This window comes from Chroicocephalus ridibundus, chromosome 1 (genome assembly GCF_963924245.1).
Source record: "Chroicocephalus ridibundus chromosome 1, bChrRid1.1, whole genome shotgun sequence".
Taxonomy (NCBI): domain Eukaryota; kingdom Metazoa; phylum Chordata; class Aves; order Charadriiformes; family Laridae; genus Chroicocephalus; species Chroicocephalus ridibundus.
In genome coordinates, this window is record NC_086284.1 from 217,865,237 (window position 1) to 217,886,189 (window position 20,953).

The 20,953-nt window shown below is 43.0% G+C and overlaps 1 protein-coding gene across 4 annotated transcripts in view; it reads right to left on the reverse strand.

Moving 5' to 3' along the window:
- CHCHD3 (coiled-coil-helix-coiled-coil-helix domain containing 3) overlaps positions 1-20,953 on the reverse strand; it is a 172,792-nt gene that overhangs the window by 38,614 nt on the left and 113,225 nt on the right. The window lies entirely within an intron of this gene.

Consider the following 20,953-nt stretch of genomic DNA (forward strand, 5'->3'; position numbering starts at 1 on the left):
AGTACTCCAGGTGGGGTCTCACCAGAGTGGAGTAGAGGGGTAGAACCACCTCTCTCGACCTGCTGGACATACTTCTTTTGATGCAGCACAGGATCCGGGGGGCTTTCTGGGCTGCCAGCAAACATTGCCGGCTCATGTTGAGCTTCTCATCCACCAACACCCCCAAGTCCTTCTCCTCCGGGCTGCTCTCAAGCCATTCTCCACCCAACCTGGATTTGTGCCTGGGATTGCCATGGCGCAGGTCTGGGACTTTGCGCTTGGCCTGGTTGTACTTCATGAGGTTTGCGCGGGCCCACCTCTCAAGCATGTCCAGCTCCCTCTGGTTGGTATCCCTTCCCTCCAGCGCGTCGACCACACCACACAGCTTGGTACCAGTAGGTAGCATGAACTTTTGCTGGCCAAGCTCTCTTACAGGGGAGAGAGATTCCCAACCGCTATCAACCTCTCTGCTCTGTTCTCTGAGTCCAGACAACTTATTCTTCCATTACTCTACTGTATTTCCTACCCTGTATCTCCACACGAGGAGACTCTTCTGTCAACTGACTCCCGCCTTCTCACAGCCTCTTTAAGTTTCTTCCACATGTGACTTTGATCTAATTGACCTGAATAGGACCACGACATGTTAAGTTATTTAAGTGCTTATGGCTCAAAGATAACACATAGGATGCGACCAAAGCGAGTGACAAGTAGTATCTTCTATGCCTTTCACCTAGTACCCTTTTTTGAAAAGAAAGACTGGGATTTGTCGTTCTTGGGGAAGAAGTGCTTTTTTAAGAGCTACCGTCAAAAAAGGGAACAGAGAGAAGCGTAGGCTGGCATTGTGGAAGAGAAGCTAAAGAAAAGAGGACATGAATTTTAATTTTAAATCCATCCAATTTCCCCTGATACATACACAGAGCCATAGCAAGTATAAATAATACTATAATTCAGGTAGAGAAAAATGAGATCTAACCACGGACAAAAGTATTTTCATCCTGTTTGCCCCTGAAATAATCTTCCCCAAACAAAAGTAAGAGCAGAAGCTTCTTAAAGAACATTGTGGAGGAATAGGAAAAGAATTATTTTGCTAGACAGATCTGATCTCAAAGGCCTGTGTGAGAAAATAAATTCCTACAGAACCTCAGAAGGTCAGCTGTTTTGTCTGCATGTGGGACCTCAAAGTACAAGTGCATGTTTTAGTCTCTGCTGAAAATCTTCAGATTCTCAGCCAGATAAAGTTCTGAAAGATCTCGTGTCATCCAAGATGATAAAAGGTTATCTAAAGAACCAGGAGAACTTGAGAGCCCTGATTTAATTTCACTAAAGACACATCACCTATATGCACCGTTTTATTACAAATGTGCTGAAACTGTTTTTACTGCAGACATACCATGACTTCTTTTTGCCATTGAATTTTTTCTTTTAAGCCCCTTGGCTCTTAAAGCCCTGAACAGATTCAATATGAGAGTAACATTCATGCAACCTATTTAAGATTTATTTTTTTTTTAATTTAATAGTTATGTAGTTAACAGTTTATTTGACAAAGAAAAAGACGTGTGACTTCCATACAAAAGAGACAAATCTGGCCTTTGCTTCACGGTAGTGCTGTGAAAGACAAAAATGAGCACAGCTTGACTTCAGAGCAGCTCAGCACCTGCTCCACCCACCAAAGGAACGAAGAGCTTGGGCTGTTTGGCACCTTTGAGAATCAGGGGAGAATTTTTAATTTAAAGACTTCTTTTTCCTTGTCATCCTCCCCCACGGAAGGACTCAAAGCATCGGCAGGCAGAGATTATCATGTTCCCTGAATGGCAAATTTGAAAGTTTTCTTTGCCTCTTTTTAATCCATTTCTGCTGAAGTTCAGCTTTCTTTTATCCCTTAATTGAACTTCTGGCCATTTTATCTCAGTATCTTTTAGAAACCCATTTGTGGATAATACGAAGCATTTTGGTTTATTCATCCTGTTGACACGCAGCCTGAGATCTATACGGCCTTAAAAGAGAAGATGTCCAAAGCCAGAAGGAAGGAATGGCTCTTAAGCCTATAGAGTTGCTTCACAGACGTGAATCCAGCCTCAAGACTTCCACTGCCTGTTCAAGGCCAGGTTGTACGGGACTTTGAGCACCCAGGTCTAGTGGGAGGTGTCCCGTAGCAGGGGGGTGGAACTGGATGATCTTTAAGGTGCCTTCCAACTCTAACCATTCTGTGATTCTATGGTGCCGCAAAGTCGGGACAAAATGCCAGCCACGGCCACCGCTGTCCAAAGAGACCTACCACAGCACTTGTGCGAAGGAAACCCATGCAGGAGTGTGTTATGGGTACTGGAGGGGGACCACAACCTGTTGGAGTGAGTCCAGAGGAGGCCATGAAGATGATCATCAGAGGGCTGGAGCCCCTCTGCTGTGAGGACGCGCTGAGAAAGTTGAGGGGGTTCAGCCTGGAGAAGAGAAGGCTGCGGGGAGACCTTCCAGCCCCTTCCAGTCCCTAAAGGGGGCCTACAGGAAAGATGGGGAGGGACTCTGGCTCAGGGAGTGTAGCAATAAGATGAGGGGTAACAGTTTTAAACTGAAAGAGGGGAGATTTAGGTGAGATATTAGGAAGAAATTCTTTCCAGTGAGTGTGGTGAAACACAGGTTGCCCAGAGAAGCTGTGGCTGCCCCATCCCTGGAGGGATTCAAGGCCAGGTTGGACGGGGCTTTGAGCAGCCTGGGCTGGTGGGAGGTGTCCCTGCCCAGGGCAGGGGGCTCAGAACTAGATGATCTTTAAGGTCTCTTCCAACCCAAACCATTCTATGATTCTATGAAAGGTGTACGATCACTAGATCATGCCTCAGTGTTACGCCAACTATGAAGTAGACCATGTGGATTATAAAGAAAAAGGCCAGATTAACTCTTCGAAGAAATAGCGTTAAGCCAGCCAGCCGTGCCTCATCTGTGAAGCTGCCAGTGAAAGCAACAAGTGAGCAAAAAGAGGAGGAACTGGGGAAGGGCAAATAAAAAGAGAACAAGACTACCTACCATGGTATGCATACATTCCAGTTCCAAATTATATTAAATGACAGCTTTATACATCTATGACAATTTTTATGGCATCTTTATTTGAATTAAAAACCTCTATTTGTCTCTGAATTGATTTTAATAAGCTGTGGGAAAACCAAGCATATAACATCATGCAGATTCCGAAGTACTACTGCATCTTTATTCTACCTCAAATGCTATTAAAATGATATATGAATGAAGTAATTTCTCCTGAAATTTCATCAGATCAGGCTTTTGCTTGAATTTTTAGATAAGTTATTTTTTATAGAAGGTATGACTTCTCTCATTTGGTCCAGCTGCACTACTCAGCCATTTGTTGCATTTTTCGACTCCAGAGATGAAACGAAGGATGTCCAACTCCGCATTCAGGGAACGGACGTAATGCTTATGACTTCTGCTCTTGTTGGGGTTTTTACACGCTCTTATGAGCTCCTTTCTGAACGAGGGGACTGACTGCCTTTGGGATTGTTTTGCCTTTGTCAGAACGCACTGGATGGACCAGGAAGTTTTCTGTACCTGTCAGAGGGCTGAAAATAATAATAAGGCATGTAGCTTTTATGAAAATCTATTCAAATGAAGCATCTTTCCATAAAAGAATGGTTGCTGCCCAAAGCAAACCAGATTTTCAATTCTGAACTGCAGCACAAAAGCAACTTTCAGAGAAGCACCCAACAGATGCCTTGATGGGAGACTTCAACTGCGTAACGAGGATGTCCAGGACAACTCAGAAACAGTCAGACTGAACATGCACGGAGAGATCAGGGGACGTGCTTTCACAGCAGAGGAGAACTTCTTATGTGCAAGAAGTGGGAAAAGAAGCTGCAAGGCAGTGAAAGAGAAGACAAGCTGAAAGAGACGCCCCAGAATTTTAAGATAACGATCTGGGATCCTGGACTGAGCCTACAGAGGCCATCCGGATGGTAAGGAAGTTAAGGCTAAGACCGATTTTCAGGATTTTGGTGGAGTTTGCCTAAAGCTACGTATTTCCTGTGTTGGCTCAAATTCAAGTGCAGTTCCCTCTCTTCTGCCCTCTACTCCCAAGCCTTTATAAAACCTCATCTCCCCGTTATGTCCTGGCTCTGGCCCAGAGTGACCCTCTGACAGAAGAGATGCCTGAACCATAAGGGATTGAAGGGAGGGCCTTGGACCCCTGTGCCACCACGTTCCTGTTTCTGCAGAGGGATAAAAAAGCAAACAGGTATCCAAAACACTGCTGAAGATGCCAGAGAAAGAGACAGTCCTATGACCTACTCAAACAAAGGAAACACAGGAGAAAAACATGCTGCATCTTGGCAAAATGTTCTGCCAGAAGCCAATTCACTTCCCAACATCATTTGGTTTCATGACGTGCGTTTGTTGAAGAGTATACATTCAGTATGCAGTAAGTGGGGCGAAGCACTTAACTCAGTTATGAGCAGAAAATGGGGAAACCAGCTTTTTCTTTGACCTTTTCTTTTGAATTTCCAATCCTGTTTTTCAGGCAACACTAAGTAATACCTTTAACTGCAACTATTAACGTCTCTAAAGTTTCTCCCAAGATATGCTTCACTTCACTTTTCTGCCCTAGCAGAACATTGATCTCTAATTTGTTAACACTCAGAGCTGCCAAAGAAAATGAAAACCTTTGTGGAAAGGACAAATCTATTCAAAGTTCTTACAGCTATTCAGCCAAGCATCTAATCTGCATGTAATTGTAGTACCGTCTTTAATACAAATGTTCTCAATCTTAGAGATGCACGTGTAAATGCACAACTATATTTACGTCTCCCGCTGATGACAAGATGCCTTATCTAAATGATTTTCAAATTTCCTTCTGTGTCTTACCCCTTTCACTGTTACACATTATAAATTACCAACTCCCGAAGGTACCAACGGATATTATTTCTCCATGTCCTAAAGCAGACTTTCCCCCCCAAAATGGCACAGGAACTTGGCAAGTTGCCAGGTGTCCTTGAGGCACACAGGAATGGGTATTGCTGCTGCCAGGGGGGATGCCCAAGAACTGTAAATTGAGGAATCCTTTCTCTCCGTGGCATCAGAGAGATGGAATAACTCATAAAGGATTTAAAATCCCCATTGTTGGTTGCTTTAATAGAATCAATTTTTAAATACTGGTCCAACGGGTCACTTATAGAATCACAGAATAGTTTGGGTTGGGAGGGACGTTTAAAGACCATCTTATCCAACCCCCTGCCATGAGCAGGGGCATCTTCACCTAGATCAGGTTGCTCAGAGCCCCGTCCAACCTGACCTGGAATGTTCCCAGGGATGGGGCATCTCCCACCTCTCTGGGCAACCCGGGCCAGTGTCTCACCGCCCTCAGCGTAAAAAATTTCTTCCTTATATCTAGTCTGAACCTTCCCTCTTTTAGTTTAAAGCCATTACCCCTGGTCCTATCATATGCTTGTCCTGTCACCTCCTAATATGCGTAGCAAAAGCCACACCACAGGGAACTGCATCAGCTCACAAGCAAGCTAGGATCAGCATCTGTCTTGAATGACTGGGGGTTACGAGGACACCCCAATATTTTATTTCAATATATGATATTTCATTGAAATATATATCATATAGTCATATAGACATAGGCATAGACATATATCATATGTCTATGGTATAGACGTAATGTACACAGATGAACATTATGTCTATATCATTAAAAAAATACACATTTTTGATACGGCAGCACAAAGTCAGCTTAGCTTAAGTCTTCTGTTACATTCACGCATAGCTGCAGCTCGTCTGCTGCACGAATACCTCTTACAAAGCCTAGTGGTGTTAAGAGTCTCAAGGGAAGACAATTTGAGCTCACTCACAAAGCTGCTGTTGCAAACTTGTAAGAGAGACATCTCTGAGTTCAAGGCAGCTCTTCTATGGACTACAGCAGCCATAATTTTAAGATCATGTTGCTCATCCTCTGCAGTCAGAGGAATGATCTGGGAAAATCACTTTAAATGCCACCTGTTTCAAACTCATTTTGGTCAGCTGTCAGAGGCAGGCAGATATCCCATTAAAGTGGCCGAAAGAACAAGAGAAAATCGCTTCTGTGAATTATGGGTGAAAATTTGGCTGGATCGTCGGGCTCTACCTGGAGGCCAGCTACACGTAGAGCCCCGCAGGGGTCTATACCGCAGCCATCCCTGTTTAACATCTTTACCAGTGACCCAGAGATGGAGTGGATGCTCACCAAGTTTGCAGGTGACAAGAAACTGGGGGCACACACCCTACAAGGAGAAGCCAAGGGAACATGACTTGTTTAGTCCAGAGGAGAGGAAGATCTGGGGGGACCTAACAGCAGCTTTAAAAGCCCTAAGAGAAGGTTATCAACAAGAGGGAGACCAGCTGTTTATTGATGCGCAGTGGGAGGTGGGAGAACAAGAGATAATGGTTGAAAATCAAAACAATAGAGGTTCCAAATGGATAAAAGGAAAAATATTTCCCTCCAAGGATAACTAAGCAGGGGGACAGGGATCCGAAGATGTTGTGGCATCTCCAGCCTTGGAGGTCGTCAAAGATCCAGCAGGACAAAGCCCTCAACAACCTCACCCGTCTCGGTATTGATCCTGCTTTGAGCAGGAGGTTGGACCTCCCCAGGTCCCTTCCAGTCGGAATAATTCTACGAATATGTATACTTACCGTCAGTGATATATCTGATATCAGAATGAAAATCTCTTTTGGCTTGTAGATGTGCAATCTGCTCTGCAGCTGTATGTGAAATTCATCTTGTGGCAGAAGCCCAACATAAAGAATCACAGATTAGCTATATCTTCCTTCAAATAAATGGAAAGTAGCTGGGTTTAGCTTTGTTTATTAGATCTACCACTATCACTGCTCAGTGAGATTGGTTGCCTAAGGGCATAATGAGTGCGAGATTACCATTTTTTGAAAAGCAAAATGCTGTCACAAATAACACTTATGCGCCAACCCTCAAGAGATCAAGAATAAAGTTCTTGAAAGAAATTCCAAAATATTCCGTCTCTCTCAATCCAACAGCCCTGGCAACAGCGTCATCCCACAGGCTTGTTCCTGTCCCTATGTCACAGCGTCAAAAAGTTTTGTCTTTTTTCTTCTGAGCTGGTATAGGGTTGTGGTAACTTTCTCAGGTAACTGTCTCAGCACAGCCAACACCGATACGACGTTGAGACTCAAGAACAAGTTTGATCGATACCGCCAGAGCCCTCATACCGTGGAATTACAGGCTGCAGTAACCAAGTAGGAAAAGCTTATTATTTAGGACTTTAATATTTGCATTTGGTGAGACCATCAAACTTTTTCCACTGTTGGGGGAAAAGCTTTTGACGACGTCAGGATCAGCAAGTCAGTAAAGAAGAGGTGAATATGGAGAGACCATCTTTCACTGTGCCAAGTTCACGATCTGCGTCAAACCACCTACAAGATATCAAGGTAGAAAGTCTTTCGGTCGCAAAATATCAACTGCCTGACAGCTGATGCTGTACCACAAGAGCTAAGCAAAACTGTAAAGAACTACATATCAGTAACAGTTTTTGGCGATTATGAAGTGACTAAAGCACTTCAAGGACGGTCGGTTGCGGCTGTTTTGAACACCACATGTGCGCAGTGAGGAAATATCAGGACTGGTACAACAAGAATGCTAAGGATATAAAAAAATTCCTTGGTGAAAAACATTGTATGTATTTGTTTAGATGACTGGTTAAGTACCTGTATCCAAGAAAACTACATTTTACACTTAGTCTAGATTGAGAACTATGCTCATACTTAGTGAAGCAAGAAACGAAACGAGCTCCGAGCACGTTTAAATCAAACTAATGTGAGAATTTTTCAATGCTCTTACAACAGTGTATCCCCGCAGACCCATTCTGTTTGGAAACAGCCTTTCTGAAAGAAATGCGGCCAAAACTAAGGCAGGTGGCCTTCTCACTCAAAAACCTGCTAAATAAAAACTCCAGGACCTATGAAAAAGAAACCGATTAAGTGTCTCAGCATGCCACAGTGCAATCATTAGCACCAAATACATTGCTTCGGAAGCTAAAAACGTGGTTCTATTGCTCTCAAGTAATAAGGCAACATGTCACAAAATTCCTACAGCTGGACGATACGCTAAGCCAAATAATTCAAATGCAGACCTCTAGAAACATTCATCATTTATAACTACGTTTTCTGACCTCTAAAGATTATTCCCACTATTTACTGGGCTTCTTTTTCCTGCATTCTTCGCAGGTTCTGTTTATTCCTGCTATCCGTTTCAACTCTCCCTCCCGCAGCGCTCAGGGCGTCTTTCAAGCCAGAGCCATTATTCTGCCTTTCAACTTTCCTGCAGGTATTTAGTGTATGTTCTGTCCTACATATGTATATTCTCCCACTGGTGTCATTTATTTTTCCTTTCCATTCAAAGTTATCACTTGTGTTATTCACCTGTATTTCTCCAGACATCCTCAGCCTTTCGCAGACACCTGTTCGCAGACACCCCTTCCTCGTTAGTCTGAACAGATTTTTAGTTTATGGAGAATGCAGCCTGCGTTACACACGTAGTCCCCCCACACCACGTCCATTTATTTTGGCTAACATGGGGAACTCAACATTTGCCTGTGCAGGTCAGTGCGGTTGTTACGAAGCAAGTCTGTCAATCCCTCTACCCGTGCTGGCAATGGTCTACGGCATTTGTCGCTTAGGATGGGACTCATCACACCTAACCTCATCAGCTACCTAGAGACAGGTGCTTAAACTTACGCTTCCTCAATAATCAACAGCCACATAGATGGGATGGGTTGATCAACCTTCATCAGCGTCTGTCTCTCACCAGCAACTACTGAGTGAACCCGGATATCCAATGCAGACCAGATGTTTCCACTTCAAGCGAAGTCAGAGAAAAGGCAGCAGTGCCACAGAATCTCACCAAGGAGCATATGAAAAGTGACGGTAATTGAGACCAACTTTTCTCTGCGGCAAATATTCCGTTATACACTTGTACTGTGCCAATATAACAGGAAAATAATACGTAACAACTGAGGGAGAGTTACGCATAGTAGTTCTTTTCAAAACACCAGAAACCCAACCACAATCATTTATAATTCTTCTTCATTCCACACAGCAGGGGGTCTAGCTCGACAAATTACACGTCTATATTGATTAACACAGTTGCCTGAGAAATGTATGGAAGTATTTTCAAGTTTTGATTTCTGCAGTGTATTCTACGTAACACATTATATGTATATAAAAAACAGGAGAATTCAGAATACACTTGATATAGTCAATATTTTTTCTCCTCTTTTTCCCTCCACAGTACCAGAGCTACTCAACAAAAGCCTCTGATTTGGTCAGCTATCTTAAACCCACCATGGGAAACACATCCATTTTGCTATTACAAGATCTGGAAATACCTTGTAGGATCTACATCACTGTAAGCTTACTGAATACTAGAGCAGCTCTTTGCAATGCTGCATGTGTTACTGCAATTATTTATTCACTCTCCAGACGTAACAAGGGGTAAAGTAAATTCTCTGAATCGGAACGCTTCATTTTATAGTGCCAACTCATAGAACAATTTAGGAGGCACCTTCAGAGATCATCTTTTCCAACTGCATGACCCAAGTTGCTCAGGACCTTGTCCAGTTGAGTCCTGAACACCTCCAAGGATGATTCCTTGTTTGTATTAGATCTGCATCCTATGGACCATGCCACAAGGAACTGGATTTACTCTACCTGCACACCGAGGCTTTCTACTTACTCCACTTTCATATCATTTCTTAAAACCTGAACAAGAAGGGAAGTAAAACACTGCCGGTAAACTCAGAGCCACATGAAAATAGGTTCATGTGTCTGAAAACTTGCTTTAATTACTTCAACTAGTCAAATAAAAAGACATTATATGGCCCTCAAATATTGTCCATAAATCTTTTGTTCTGTTAACCACTGGTAAAAATCTCACTTCAAAAATATTCCACACGTTGTATGGCACAATCACACACAGTATTTTACACTTGATTTTCCAATATAGAAACACAGACCTTGTAAGGATTTTTCTTTTTTTTTTTTTTATGAAGTTCTTTCAATTTTACAGGTATCTGAAATCACCTCTTGTCAGTTCACGGCAACAATTCAAAGAAAAAAAAATCATTGAAGTTTTCTGAATCTGAAAGGGTCATTTTCAGAAAAACTTCTTCATATTTTCTAACAAAAGGAAGTCCAACCTCCACAGTTATCCAAGAATTCATCTTACCTATACACAGCAACATTTTGGTTTGCTCAGTTGAAAGCCTACTGAAATACTACTGCCTGCTCAGCAGCAAGAGATTCTCAAGTCATCAGCATTCTGCACGTTATTTTAAACATATAATTAAAGAAAGTTTCAAAAAATTAAGTGACAGGAGCAGCGGTAAATTCTTAAGAAGGAAGGAACATCATGAAAGCTGTTTGAAATGTGTAATGAATAGAGTATGGTCTGTATTCATTTCAAGGGGCGTGTTACGCTGGCAGTGCATTATTTGGTGGCATTAAGTAAAAAAAAAGTCTACCTCTTCGCTTGGTATTAAAGGGGACAAGACAGTGAACATATCACAGAATATCTCAAGTTGGAAGGGACCCATAATGATCCTCGAGTCCAACTCCCTGTTCCTCACAGAACTATCTAAAACTAAACCGTATGACTAAGAGCGTTGTCCAGATGCTCCTTGGTGCCATGGGATCCACCTGGGGAGCATGTTCCAGTGGCCGGTCACCCACTCAGTGAAGAACCTTTTCCTCATGCCCAACCTGAACTTCCCCCGATGCAGCTTCATTCCATCTCTTCGTGTCCTATTGCCGGTCACCAGAGATCAGCACCTTCCCCCTCTGCTGCCCGCCTTGAAGAAGGCTGTGATGAGGTCACCCTTCAGCAATGAGGTCACCCCTCAGCCGTCCCTTCTCCAAGTTGAACACACCAAGTGACCTCAGCCGCTCCTTGTAAGTTTTGCCCTCAAGGTCCTTCACCATTTTGCTCACCCTCCTCTGGACACACTCTAATAATTTGGTGTCCTTCATATATTGAGGTGCCCCAAACTGCACACAGAGCTAGAGGTGGGGCTACACCAGTGCAGTGTCACGTGGGACAATCACCTCCCTCGACTAGCTAGCAATGCTGGGCTTGATGAGCCCCAGGACACGGTTGGCCCTTTTGGCTGCCACCATCGACTCATATTCAACTTGCCATCAACCCAACCCCCAAGATCTCTCTGCAGGGTTGTTCTCCAGCCTCTCATGCCCCAATTTGTTCATATAACCAGGATTATCCCACCCGAGGTGGAGAATCCGACACTTGCTCTTGTTAAATTTCATATGGTTGGTGATTGCCCGGCTCTCAAGCCTATCCAGATCCCTCTGTAAGGTCTCTCTACCCTTGAGGGAGGCCACAGCTCCTCCTAGTTTAGTACCATCAGCAAACTTAATGTACATTCAACTCAGAAGTCCAGAACAGTTCAAGAGTTTTGCTTTTAAATACCCCAAAATTGAACAGCTTCAACTAAACTGAAAGAGGGGAGATTTAGATTGGATATCAGGAAGAAATTCTTTACTGTGAGGGTGGTGAGGCACTGGAAGAGGTTGCCCAGGGTAGCTGTCAATGCCCCATCCCTGGAGGTGTCCAAGACCAGGCTGGATGAGGCTTTGAGCAGCCTGGTCTACCCTGCCCAGGGCAGGGGGGTTGGAACTGGATGATCTTTAAGGTCCCTTCCAACCTGAACCATTCTGTGATTCGGTGAACTACAGGAAACTATATCAAGGTGTCTTGTGTACAGAGAGACCGAGCTCCTGAGTGCCCGGCACCCTCTGAAAAAGGGGCTTCTGGAGGCCTCATTTAAGACTGTGGCTCTTCTCTTATTCCAAACCAGCTTTTCTTTGCTCTTTATGCTTTACCGAACAATACACAGCTTGTAAAAAAGATCATTTTGGCATGTTGTGTTCACTTCCAACATTACCTGCTGAATACAAAGCTTGCGCAACCGAAACCCAGTGGGAGGTAGGGATAAGAAAAAAGCAAAAATCTCCGTATTAGTATTGTAATCACAAAAGCCCTGCATACATCCAGCACCTAACTCTACTGTAAATCCCACAAAGTCGGGTTTGCTGAAAAATAATGCAGGAGATAACATTCACTACAATCTAGAACAGTCTTTAATACATACTTTTGTAACTTGCATTATGCTGTTTCAATGCACTAAACAGCAAAACACATGCAACGCTATAACCACCTCACAGGAAAAATAACAATTTGCTATCTTAAAAATGAAATCTGCGCAAAAACGCTTTAAAAGCCTGTTAGACAACCTAAGCAAGAAATGAACAAGGAGTAACTTAAAATCATGCCTTCAAATTTCTAGCCGTTTTGCTGAATACAATGGTTAACACAAAAGATTGCATATTTTAATTCGCTTCCTTCTCTAGACAATAAATTGTGCAATATCTCCTTCCATAGATTTTATCTGAAAATTCACTCTCCATACGATATTTCGATGATTTCGTTGTTATTCCCTTGCTTGGAGAAACTGAGGCAACGAAAAAATGGTGATTTTTTTCCAAGGTATGTAACAGAAATAGGATCATCAAACAGACTTTCTGCCCAAACATCTACTTGTTACTCAAAGGCAAAATTGCCATTTATTCAAAAAATAGAGGCGTTTTCCATAACATGGGTCAAAATGCAAGTGTTTATACCTGGAGAAAGCGGTAATTATAGTTTATAGCACGTTAACAACTGCCAAGCACTACTATGCTTCTACTTTTGAAAAGTGTAGGCTAGTGAGGATTGACTACTGAAATCAGTGGCAAGCTTGGCACAAAAAGGCATTTGAGCTGGCACGCAGCAACAATTATCTGCAATGCTTTTAAAAAATACATATGGTATCAAACACCAAAAGATATTCTCCATTAATGTCGCAGTCTATTGGGAACAAGGAACATCTTCTTTGGGCTTTACGTCTGATAAATATATAGACAAATAAGGAATAAATTCTGCTGCAGGAAAAAACCTCTAACGGGATTACAGTGGTCCCCGATATGGAAAACACTGAAATGTTATTAAGGCAAGATATTTTAAAAAATTATAATTCTTCTCTGAGAATTAGACATATGTTTGAACTCCTCTGCTATGGTTCATTTGAATTTGCTTCCTAATTACCGCAGCTATGTTTTTGTGTTTTAGTGTGCGTAAATACATATTCCTACGTGATTATAGCCCGCAGTCACGCAAACGGTTAAACTCTCTGACATGGGGAAAAAATAAAGATTTCAAAAGTGGCAGGAGAGTATCTACTCATTTCAAACACATGATTATCTTTCCATATTTCAAAAGGAAAGGCCTTTTGAGGCATGGAAATATGCATGTGAATAGAAACATATTGAAAAGTCTCAGCTTTCAGGTATAATGCTTTTCAGTTAGAAAGGCATAAGATGGGGGAACTTTCAATTCTCTCTGACACGCTTAAAGAGAGCCGAGCACGGCGCCAGCCTGGCATTATCATCTCTGTCCCCTCTGCCAGCTACTGAGGGCTCACCATCACTTTTCCTACGCCGTCCAGATATCCCAATTAAAAACTAGGAGAGCAACAACGAGCCCCTCCGCAGCTGAACTGGACCCATCTACCTCATAACGAGCTGCTCATCAGACGCAGAACCCATAAACAGCCTGAAAAACAGTTCGAACAGAATACAAGAAGAGAAAAGAAACCTTCAACTTGGACAGACCAGTGTAAAATGACACATTATTTTTCCAGGAAGGATCTCAGAAATACAGAAACTCAACGCCATCTATTTCTCCCCTTTTAAAGGAATGGGGAGTCAGGGATTTTAAAGGAATCTGGGTAATGCCTGAGACAAATTGGTTTTGCTCTCTTCAAAGCAAAAACTTGGCTGAAAAGAAGTCGTCACTAGGCTTGGCACCAAGTCCATTATTCTGATTTTCTCCCCTTCAATTTTGCCCAGTTTTCTTCCTTCAGCCCTCCTGGTCATCTTGAATTTGAGTTCCTTCTGCCACCTTAAAAGCTAGTATTTTAGTTTCTATGGAGTTCCACAGAATACAGAAAAATACGGAATTTTGAATTTCTGTATTTAATTCTCCACACAGAAAAGATTTTACTTAACCTTTCACTCCTTCTGTGGCAAATCCTGGCCAAAGCTGAGAGCTGGGCAACAATTAATCTTATACAAAACCCAGTACATCTGTCTTACCTGCTCTGTTCGCAGTGGCTGCATCCTAAGATGCTTGCTCAGCTCTTAACAGTGGCCGGACTCTCCCTGACGTTAAGTACATCATCTCTAGGCACCATAGCTCCTGGGCAGGACTCGATATCTTGCACAATAAAACGAGATAAGGAAGACAATATGCCTATACCAGGAGCAGGACACAATACATAGCACTGATTTCCTCAAGTACATTGTGAACCGTGTCCTTCACATAAAGCACTCCCAAAAAACAGCATTCTCTGTGCTCACCCTATAGAAACAGAATCACAGATTGGTAGGGTTGGAAGGGACCTCTGCAGATCATCTAGTCCAACCCCCTGCCAGAGCAGGGTCACCCAGAGCAGGTGGCACAGGAACGCGTCCAGGCGGGTTTGGAACGTCTCCAGAGACGGAGACTCCCCCACCTCTCTGGGCAGCCTGTGCCAGGGCTCTGCCACCCTCACAGCAAAGAAGTTCCTCCTCATGTTGAGATGGAACTTCCCGTGTTCCAGTTTGTGCCCGTTGCCCCTTGTCATGTCACCGGGCACCAGCGAGAAAAGTCTGGGCCCATCCTCCTGACACCTGCCCTTTAGCTATTGATGAGATCCCCTCTCAGTCTGCTCTTCTCCAGGCTGAACAGCCCCAGGACTCTCAGCCTTTCCTCAGCACAGAGATGCTCCAGTCCCTTGATCATCTTCGTAGCCCTTTGCTGTCCCCTCTCCAGCAGTTCCCTGTCCTTCTTGAACTGGACACAGTGCTCCAGCTGTGGCCTCCCCAGGGCAGAGCAGAGAGGGAGGATGACCTCCCTCCACCTGCTGGCCACACTCTCTTTTTATTGCACCCCAGGAGACCATTGGCCTTCTTGGCTACGAGGGCACATTGCTGCCTCATGGGCAACTTGTTGTCCACCAGGACTCCCAGGTCCCTCTCTGCAGAGCTGCTCTCCAGCAGGTCAGCCCCCAACCTGTACTGCTGCATGGGGTTATTCCTGCCGAGGTGCAGGACCCTCCAGCTTGCCCTTGCTGAACTTCATGAGGTTCCTCTCCATCCAACTCTCCAGCTTGTCGAGGCTGACGAGGATTAAATCCGCTCTCCCTTTTCCCCATGTGCACAAATGGTGAACCATCAAAACCTCACGTGAAAAAGGCTGTCTCTGAATGGCACTTACTGTTCAGCGAAGCCAAATCAGCCTCCCAAAATCCATCAGGTCTTAGATGAAAACGGCCCGTCTCTGGCGCTGAGCTCCTCTGGGCTGAGCAGAGCCCTCCCTCCACCGACGGCCAAGTTATTAAGAAATTGTTTGTCGACTTAGATTGGATTGATCATTTATTTCCCAAATTCCTTTTCCCATCATTTACTCATTATACGCCTCCTCCTGATGTAAGAGGACATTTATTAGCTTCTGCATTTATTGTGCTGGCAAATAGAAACATTCTGCGGCATTTCCTGGGGATTCTCTCATTTATCTATCGGTTATGGGACTGAAGTATTTTTAGGGGCAGAAAAAATTAAAATATCACTCAGAGTGACAGCAGCGAAAATGCAACCGGTATGTTCTTGGGAAGGCTATTTCAGCCTTTAGGTTTAACAAGACTATTTACCAAAAAAAAGCATGGCAACATTTCACATAAACATTATTGCTTTATAATGGGAAAAATTACTAACTACTGCTTAGGCAGAAAAGGGACCGTTCTAAAGAGAAAGGGCGCTCTGAGAATGTTTTAATGCACATAATGTCGTTGATATTTGTTTAAATGGAAAGTATGCTCTAAATTAGGTACTTGGTTTTAAATGCACAAAGGACAGAGAACAGAAAACAAGTGAAAACAGGGACTGGTCTGTATTCCAGTTATTTACATCCAATGCTCAGCTTGCCCCAAAGTAAAATTACTGAGCAATTAAAAAAAAAAAAAAGCATGGCTATATTAAAAAGATAAATATGTTTAAGGGAAAATATTCCTGTCAGATTCCCAGGAAACTAAAGGATTATTCCTGTGGAATTATTCCAAATGTCATGTAAGCAGTAAAATATCTAGAAGGTATATGAAAAAAAAAAAATCAATATTTTACTTGTCAACTGGTTCAATCTAGAGTTGCGGAATTTTCTGAATTCGTTACCTCGATGAAGAAATCCAAGCAAACTATCTCTCTGAGTGTTGTTTTAATACACTGTTAGAATAGCATTTGTTCCCAAACTTCAACTTCTGCAAAGGAAAGAGGGTGGGAGGAGGGAACAGACCTGGGCGAAATGAAAGCTGCTTATTCATTAACTCCCCATATGTTAAAACATTTTGCCATATCCTATGAAACGCGATAAACACTGCCTTTTAACATTCAAATGACAAATTTCTTCGGTTTGTTCCATTTTGCCTATTAAAAAAAATAAAAAATAATACTCTCTCTCATGATACTTCTCTTCGCTCCTCGAGAAGGGGAAGGGGAAAAGCGCAGCTGAAACTAGAAACGCAAACAGATGCAGGCACAATCACCGGGGGTGACTTAGGCCACGCCGACATCTCTATGTTTCACCGTACGCTCATTTGTATTCAGAAAAGCGAGCGGTGCTGGATGAAGAACCTGCTTAGGCTCATTAGGAGCCGGCACGTGCTTTTGGGGGACAGCGGTCCCTCGGGAGAGAAGCGCTTGCTCCCACGTCCCTCGCCACGATTTCCAGTCCTTCCATCAGGCACGGCCAGCAACGGCAGAGGAAAGGCGTTATCCAGCTCTCCGGAAAACATCATTTCGGACACAGGAATAAAGAAGAGGGTGAGCAGAGCTGCCCAACACGCTGCTTTTCCACTGCATATCGCCCCATATATTCCCATTCCCACCACAGTTTATCCTCATCTGTATTTTTTATTCACGGGAAGATATCCTCCTCTATATTTTTGAGTCGTAGGAACAACACGTCGGTGTGTTCAGACTTCACAAGCGCCAAGATTCAAGTGACTTGAATCCCCAGTTATCACGGGACCATCAATAAATTCTTATTCTTAGAGGAGGAAGTCAGTAAACGCCGAGATCCAGAGCAGTGATAATTGTATAACGGAGGAAAAGTTAGGAAAAAAAACAATTGCAATTCAAGCAGCGAGGACTGAAAAGCTGCAAGAACGGAAATGGGTTTATGAAAGAAATCATCTTTACAAAGCCACGTCAGGTGGATAAACACAAACACCATATAAATAGCCAATTCCTGAAAAATATTCTTTGCCCGTTTCTTGGGTTAGTGTATCCCCTATTTACTATCAAAATCTCTGAGAGCTTGAATTTTAGATGTTTGGAGAATCCACATTTCCAACCAAAGTCCATCCCACCGCTCCCATCTCTGCATAACACGCACAGTGCAACCTCAAAAAAACACCTTCGCCCAGACCTGGGGAAATGTCAGTGCCAAAAATTCTATAGGAAACGACACCGGGGCATCCTATAGGCTAAGAAAGAGACTCCAGGAGGAGTTTAAAACAGCATTTTAGGCCAAAAAGCGGAATGAAATAGAGCAGGAAGAGTGGAGGGAAAATAGCAGAGTCGGTTCTGGCCACCGATGCAAGAAAAATGTAGTAAACCAGAAGTTACTCAGGAAAACAAAGTTGTAAGAACGATGATGGGTTAGAGAGATATACTAATGGAGGTAAAATAGAGGGGAAAAAAGCCCATAACTGTGTTACAAAAAGCACAGCGCACTTGAAAGGTCTTGAGAGATCACATAAATACCTCCCTGCTGCTCTAAGTTATTAGCTCGCATCCCGTATACCATTACCCCGAGGTCTTCTGCAAATTCTTACAAAATGAAAACCTGGAATTATCCATCTTTTGCCCCAAACCGAAACTACCAAAAAATCAAAAACCATCCCCAACCACGGTTTTGCGCGTATTGGCTAAGTAAAAAAAGGGTCTGCAAACAGCCTCTATGAAACTAGTGGTTACATGTTAAAAGTTATCAAGCATCTTACACCGCGCAGGGAAAAAGGCCTGGAATATTAGTGATCGCGCTTTTCTTTTTTGTCTCCGTTTCTATAAAGACACACATGCGGAATGGAAAAATAATCTATAAACAAAACATTTAGAGAAACATCAATACCTACTGTTCAGCGTGGAACAACTCCTTATTTTGTTATTAAGCAGCATTCCAGCATTGCTATTGATCGGATATGTGATAGTGAAAGATGAGACCGAAGCAGGTATTTTTAATGGGAAAATGTCTCGCAAGAAAATGCCCTGCATTTTTGGTGGGCTTAGGGAAAAAATATATGGGTGAGGTGGGTATTTAATAACTGGCATATTATCTATTTATTTTGAAACCAGTAAATAAAAGATAATGAGCAGAAAAAAAAAAATAAAAAAAAAAAGAAAATCAAGGCTTAAAAACAATTGCTCGGAATAATCATTGTGGCTCCGCAAGACACGGAGGTGGCGCATTAATGCAGCGCTGCAGTCGGAAGGCTACAGCTCCGTCTGTCTTTGTCAATCAGGCGGAGGTTTCAGATATTGTAATTGGTAGCAAGTTTCCTAATCTCAACCTGCCAGGCAAGAAACGTTCAACAAAAGCCCTATCCCCCAAAATATAATGAAATTTGAAGAGAGAAATTTTCTAATATCGGCGACGCGAAGCAAGATCACAGGTTGGGTTGACAGCTTTATTATGCTAAACTGACAAAAACATTAGGCTCTGGTCAGTACTAAAAAGGGTGGTTTTCACGAGCAATATGGGAACACAAAGCACTGGGAAACTCTGATGAACTCCTACTTTTATCTGGTCGATGCAGCAGATGAGCTCAGACACGGAAAAGTCTCCTGGCCCAAATAGAAAACGAGAAATTAATATATCTCGATTTTATACTCGGGTCTCCAGCGGCACCGATTTGGGGAAAACTGCAAGAAGCCCCTGTCGCTGCTGAGCATCCATTAAAAAAAAGAAGGCACCAATAACTTCCCAGTGGTAAGACAAATCATTAATAATTATGTGATCCGATATACAGTGGTATTCTTTAAATGGAACCCATAATATATTTTACTGCTTCTACCTGAAAAGTGTTTGGGAATAGGGTTATGTATTGATATGCGACTTTTATATACATATATATATTTGATATGGGGAGGGGGAGAGACAGAAATAGGTAGACAAACAGATAGAAACAAGAGAAAAACACTGAGAATATCTCATAAAAATGGAAGAGGGGTAAAAAGAACGGAACTGTTTTTTTCAAAGCACAAACTGCTGCTACACTGACTGGTTAAAAGCAAAAATTCTTGTTAAGTAATACAACATAGGTATATCCACTTAGAACGTAAAGAGAAGGAAGGTCTACGAACCGCCTTTCAGCAAGTCTTTTCTGAAAGATGGGAGTTTGGTCAGGTCAAAGAAAACACAGGCATTACTGGAAGCATCAGTTTAAATCTCACAGCAGAAGAAAGAAAAAGATCACGCATTTTTAGCTGTAGCGCGTTTACCAAATTCATCCCTCTGGACAGAGGGCTATGAAGCACCTCCATAGAGGCAAACTGGAGACACTCTGAAAGCTGGGGAAGTTGTAAGAGTTTCAGTGTTTCCTCTGCTGTGGGGACAGGCTGAGAGAGCTGGGGGGGTTCAGCCTGGAGAAGAGAAGGCGCCGGGGAGACCTTCCAGCCCCTTCCAGTCCCTAAAGGGGCTCCAGGAAGGATGAGGACAAACTTTTTAGCAGGGCCTGTTGCAATAGGACCAGGGGTAATGGTTTTAAACTAAAAGAGGGAAGATTCAGACTAGAAATAAGCAAGAAATTTTTTACGCTGAGGGTGGTGAGACACTGGCCCAGGTTGCCCAGAGAGGGGCTGGAGGCCCCATCCCTGGAGACATTCCAGGTCAGGTTGGACGGGGCTCTGAGCAACCTGATCTAGTTGAAGATGTCCCTGCCCACGGCAGGGGGGCTGGACTAGATGACCTTTAAAGGTCCCTTCCAACCCAACACATTCTATGATTCTATTCCTTTACGGAACGTGTTCTCAAAAAAGATGTTGGCACTGTACATTAAAGCTGCTTCCGAAAGGTTGCTTCACTCATCTCTGGTAAGAAAGATGCAAAATATAAAGCAAATATAGAACACGGTGATTATTCCTGTTGCTATACATTAGGCTCAGAACAGAAATCTGTTTGAGTGGTATTTTGTACTGCAGAGGACAATTTGGAAAAACCTACAATTTGGAAAAATTACTTGTGTCCAGGAAGGAAAGCACCCATTGCACTTAATCAACAAGTAAAACTTAGCAAGTCTGTCAGCTCCCTGCTAGACCTAATTCCATTTCTTGATGGGAAGAAGGACAAAAGGTTGGTGTGCTTTCCCTGTGTCTCGCCTTAAGTGCTCCGTACATGGTACCATCAGCCAAAATCATTTCCTACTTTGCTGGATCCAGCCTGAAGTCTTAAAGCGCTGTACCTGCATCGCTGCGATTTGATTTTGAAAGACACGAAAGAATGCCGTACAAATGCACAGAGAGTAAACATGTTTGCTCTAGCGAATACAAACTTCTGAACACAAGAGGTGAGAGCAGACTCATCCTCTGCTTATGAAATTCTTGCTGATGGAGTCATGCAAGATCGCGGAAAGTAAACAGACTGAGAACTTAAAACAAACAGAAACAAAAACGTTTAAACTGCTAAAACACGGTGTAGGGAATAAAAATGTTTGTAGCTATTACAGTGCTTTATAATAGTCCCCCTCTGTTATCTACATCTTGCAAACTACAGTTTACAAAAGACACAGTAAACAGATTCTGATTATTTAGTTGTTGAGAT